The following is a 6,000-nucleotide window of genomic DNA, read 5'->3' as shown; positions in this document are numbered from 1 at the left end:
GTGAGGTTGAGAGAATTATGAATTCTTTGATAGTCATCCTAAATCTCTTACTTAAAAATAGTACCGATAAAACGAGTCTTTCATAGACATTATTTCAACAAACACTTGGGGTATGTATTTGAAGCAACTTAGAAATGGTAGAAAACAGACAAAGAATCATACCAAAGAAAACTTAAAATTACCAAAATCTAAATCAACTCTAATCTCTTGTGGTATGAAGAAAACTCTCAAGTTTGGCACAAGAGAATTAACAAAAATACATAAATCTAATAAAAATAAAAATAAAGAAACAAGAGTGACAACTGAATGTGTGACCCCTAGTATTGGTGATAAAGACCCATAACCATGTGATGTGGAAATGCTTCGTTCACGACAACATGCTTTTCCTTATCCAGATAACTTCGATTCTTGAAGCTGTTATGTTCTTTGTGTAGATATTGCTTTCCATTCCTTCTTAATCAGAACTCAAATTCATTGGGTATTGTATAATAATAATTCATGGGGCTCCCCTAATGTGCATCTAGATTTAATTCTAGTTGTTTATATATGTTACATATCTATTGTACATGTTACAATCCACTCAACCTGTAATTGTTGCTCTTGATAAATATTGGTCTTTGAGTGGCGACAACATATTCACATTATTATTTTGTTTTGATTATAGTTGCACATGGCCAATGATAAGTTTTTTTAATATATCTTGCATAATTTTGTTATAGAGATACATATCGTAGGTTGATGATACCTAAGACAACTCTTTTTTAGATACAATAAACATCAAATTTAGTTCTAATAATTAATGAATTCAAGTATCTAAACTTGTGTTGTTATGTTAAGTTCTTGGCCACTAATCAATTTTTGTCATTGGGGTCCTCACAATTTTTGTGGAATGATATTTGTACAACCTATTTTAAACAATTTTTGAGACAACCATTTTTTCTCTCTTCTTATTGGATAAAAAGAAGGGTTAAATATATTTTTAGTCCCTATAAATATACCAACTTTTCGTTTTAGTCCCTCTAAAATTTTCCTTCAACTTTTAGTCCCTTAAAATTTTTTCATCTTCACTTTTGGTCCCTCTTTTAATGTAAACTCCTATATAGAATTAATATTTTTTAATGAAATTTTCCAGAAAAATTCATAATATTATAAGAATCTCTCCCAAAAAAAATTAGAATTTTTTAACAAAACATGAATTTAATATGAATTTTTATATTTTTGAATGTTAAAAATTCATATTTAATTTGTGTTTTGCTAAAAAATTCTAGTTTTTTTTGGGAATTTTTTTTACAATATTCTTAACATTTCTGCACAATTTCATTTAAAAATACAAAAATTAACTTAAAAATAGGGACCAAAAGTAGTGATTGAAAATTTTATAAGGACTAAAAGTTGAAGGAAAATTTTAGAGGGACTAAAACGAAAAGTTGGTATATTTATAGGGACTAAAAACATATTTAACCCTAATAAAAACACATGTCAATATATGAGAGAGAGAGAGAGAGAGAGAGAGAGAGAGAGAGAGAGAGAGAGGTCTTCAAAGTTGTCAAAATTTAGTTGTACAAATATCATTTCTCCACAATTTCTATTATGATCTGTCATTTGAATTATTTTTAATAACTTGATTTTACAACTTGTGACATCCATGTGATCCTACCCAGCGGCGAAGCTAGCAAAAAATTTAAGCAGGGGCCAAATATAGAGGAACAATAAAATATTTTTAAAACGAATATTTAAATTTAAGGATAAAAATGTTTTTAGTTTCATAGATTATAATTTTTTAGGTTTAGTTCTTAAAAAAAAAAAGTTTATTCAATTTTTGTCTCGAATTTTTAAAATTTTACAAAAAAAAGTGTTTTTAGTCTTGTATTTAATCTCTAACAAAAAATTAAGGACTAAAATCAAACAAAATCTTAGAAACATAACTCAAAAATCGCAAGTGTTGTAAAAACTAAAAACAAATTTAATCCGAAAATTAATCAATACTTGAAAAAAAATGAAAATAATTTTTACTTATATCAAATGTAAATTAAAGCAACAACAAAGGATAAGAATTAACAATAGCTATTTAAAAAAGTTGGGTAAAATGCATTTCAAGAAGCCAATTTTATCCATAATCGACCGTTTACTAAATAGATTAATAATGTCTTTTCCAATGTAAACAAATAGGTTATTTGCAAGAAATTCAATGTCCATTTAAATTGTTTATGCTAGCTTTCGACAACTGAATTTGTTTGGGGTAGCTCAATGTTTATTATTTGGGGTAGCCGAAAATAAATTTATACCAACCAATTAAAGATTAATATATTTTTTGGGGTAGCCAAGGCTACCCCTTGCCAATGAAGGGCTACGCCCCTGATCCTACCTCTCAATTTTTTTTTTTATAAATATAATGTGAGTTTTTAATCCAATAATGAAAAAGACACTTATATATAATGTAAGACTATTTTACTTGTGCATATTAGACAAAATCTAATTTATACAAAAAAAAATTGGGCAATGCACGAAATAAATATTTTCGAGGAATATTCTTCAAAAAAAAAATCTGAGGAATAAAACTGTTAGAATTGGATTACAAATATATTTAGTACAACAAAACATAACTTTAAAAAGTATAAAAGTTCAGTAAAAAACCAGTACAAATATATAATTTGAATATTAAGGAAGTGATATAATAAAATAATAACAATATTGTATATTTTTATCGTGATAAATGCACTTATGTATTTATTTTTTGAACAAACTTAAATGGAATATATATTAACAACTTAATAGTAGTCCCTCGAATACAAGGTGTATTAAAAAGACTACATAAATTTAAAAAGTTACAAGCCAAACAAACACAACATCAACCAATACTCAAATAAGCTAACGGATCTTGCCACCACAATATCCAAAAGGAAAGTTAACATACTTTGTCTTCTGCCACGAAAAAGTAGTCAATTGTACTTTATCTAACTTGCTTCATTTTATTGGCAATAAAATCTACAATACAAGGAGGCAATAACCAAAAAATGAGACTAAATATTGATGTAGGCAACTATATTAGGTTGTCGTCTAATAAATATAATCTCAAAGTTTAGTCAATAAAATGAGACTAAACATTGATGTAGGTAACTATACAAGTTGTCATTAAAATGAGTGTCAATAAAAACGTATAAATCGTTAATCTTTGTGGTTCAAAAAACCCTATCAAATGATTTTAGATTTATGTAAATTTTATATGGATGATCTATATGATATAAACACAAAATCTAACGATCAAATTTATAAAGTAGGAATCAAGTAAAACAATATTGAGTTGTATAACATTTGTGTAACATTATATCGATGTAATTAAATATTTCCTCATATGTATATATATAATGGCAAATGAGATTTTTCATATTAAAAAGTCATATTTGTATCCTTTATCTTCCACTCTTCAAAATTTCTTTTCTAATTTGAGGAGAAAGTGAAACGATATTAAGCTCACCACTTTTTATTCTCTCTTCTTAACTTCTATTCATACCAAACAAGAGAAATGGGCTACTTCTCTTTTACTTCTCTCTTTCAAAACTCTATCTTTCTTATTTTTCTCGAACAAAACAAAGGCTTAGTGCTGGGTTGAATGGATAACAAGATGATTTTTTCGTCGTTGTACAATATATAGTAAGTCGGTTTATAAAAAATTGATAGTATTGTATCCACATGGACTTGTATATAGTTTTAACCGCTCAAAATTCACTATATTCTGAATCGATGGTTTTTGAAAAGTTGATTAAAGTATCAATTTGTACTCATATTAGATGTCGTGATTTAATCATTCAGTGTATTCCCTTGATCGGTTATATACTTTATAAATTTCAATTATGTCTTCACATGTCCCCCATCATACGTTTCCATGTCTGACAAATGATGCGAGATTCATTGTACCTATTAACTTTTGATGTCTCACTCGGTTAATCAGTTCAATGCCATTAAGATCAAACAAATATATGTGATTATAAACATAGTGATATGTCTAGCTACTAGCATACACAGATGAACTTATTTCAGATTCTTGATATTAAAAGTTGATGTCTAACACTTTCTAAATCAAAATATCATTTTCAGATTACACGTCGAGAAAAGCATTAAGAACATTAATAAATCATCAGCATAATGAAATAGATATTTTATATGACGAGCCATATCAAGAGTTTATATTCAAACCCTAGCTAATTTAATGTAATCCTAACGAGAGAGAGAGAGAGAGAGAGAGAGGGAGAGAGAGAGAGTAGTAATACATATTTGATTAACTAATTCAGAGGAGAATAAGTGATATAGAAAAGCATTTGACACTTGAATTCAAGCTCTAAATGGTCTTCAATGATGAAAATGAGCTCTCCGCTGTATTTTTCTCTCCAAAATGAGATTGGTGAGAGAAAGGCGACTAGGTCATGTTAGAGTTACTTCCCTAAATTGCTTGAGTAATTGCAAACTATGGATATAGTATTGACGGATAGCTCGGTTTTATGATATTTGATCAAATGGTTAGGTCAATCTCTTGGTCACTAAATCTCTTCAATGGTCATACTCCCTAATGTCTTAGGTGAGTGTCATGACCATTGTAGGTTTTAGAACACCAAATTTAATACACAATTATTCCTATAATATGTCTATGCTAGGCAACAATCGAACAATTTATACTCTTATTACTATTATAAGGCTAGAGTTAGCAAACCTTGATTTGCCATCAATTCATGAATAATCATATAAACATAAATATCATCAAACAAGAGTATGATTGAATAAAATACTAAGCAATCATCTCAAATTCACATAATTATTTAAAGTTACATGATTCAAACAATGACAGGAAGCTTCTCTTTCATGACCTGGCCTATAGAAGTTTAGATACTCATGATATCTAAACACATATTAATTATATGAAGAATGTGAGAGTTAACTTAAAATCAGGTTTCTGCAGAATCGTGGTACGATAGCTGGGCAACGTGGCACGATGGAGGTTTTAGTTTTTTGGGCAAGGCACTGGAAAAATCATGGCACGATGGGGTCTCATCGTGGCACGATGGTGCGCTGGCGGATAAAAATAAAACGTATTTTTGGGAGCAGATTTGTTACAGTTTTGTTACAGATTTTAAGCAGATTTGTTACAGATTTTAAGCAGGACTTTTACTATAAATATAAACCTTGTATCAAGCTAATCTAAGAGAGAGAGAGATAGAGGGGGCTGAAACAGGGGTTTAGAAAAGCAACAACAAAACTAGGGTTTGTATAGAGTTTGTCTCTTAGGAGCAAACACTAGGGTTTGTGGGTTGATTCACCTTGGGAAACACTGTTAGGATTGGAGTCTCTTGGTTACGGGAAGAGATTGGGACTTTGGGTAGAATTAGGCGGGAGACTTATTCTTGTAACCCATTGATTTCTCTTTGTAACGATACTCATCATATAGTGGATTGGAGGGCTGCTCTCTCCCCCAGACTAGGTCAGATTGGACCGAACTGGATCAACAAATATCTTTGTGTTCTTCTTCTTCTTTGTGTTCTTCTCGCCGTTGTTTTCTACTTTTGGCTTGTATTTATAACTTTCATACGCTTTGTTTTTGGTTGCTTAATTATCCCTTGCTCCACACATCAAGTTGTTATTGGTGTGATTTTTCGTCGAATTCGCAACAATTGGCGCCCACCGTGGGGCAAGGGTCGAAGGATAATTAAGTACCATGGGTTCAAAGTGGGATATCGAGAAGTTTACCGGAGATAACGATTTCGGGTTATGGAAGGTAAAGATGGAAGCGGTGTTAATACAGCAGAAGTGTGAGAAAGCTTTGAAGGGTGAAGGTTCGTTACCGGTCACCATGTCACGAGCGGAGAAAACCGAGATGGTGGACAAGGCCAGGAGTGCCGTTGTCTTGTGCCTCGGGGATAAAGTTTTGAGAGAAGTAGCAAAGGAAGCAACCGCGGCATCGATGTGGGCAAAGTTGGAATCTTTGTATATGACAAAGTCTTTGGCTCATCG

Source organism: Medicago truncatula, chromosome 4, assembly GCF_003473485.1.
Source record: "Medicago truncatula cultivar Jemalong A17 chromosome 4, MtrunA17r5.0-ANR, whole genome shotgun sequence".
In the NCBI taxonomy this organism is placed as follows: domain Eukaryota; kingdom Viridiplantae; phylum Streptophyta; class Magnoliopsida; order Fabales; family Fabaceae; genus Medicago; species Medicago truncatula.
Note: the sequence above shows the minus strand (reverse complement) of the source record.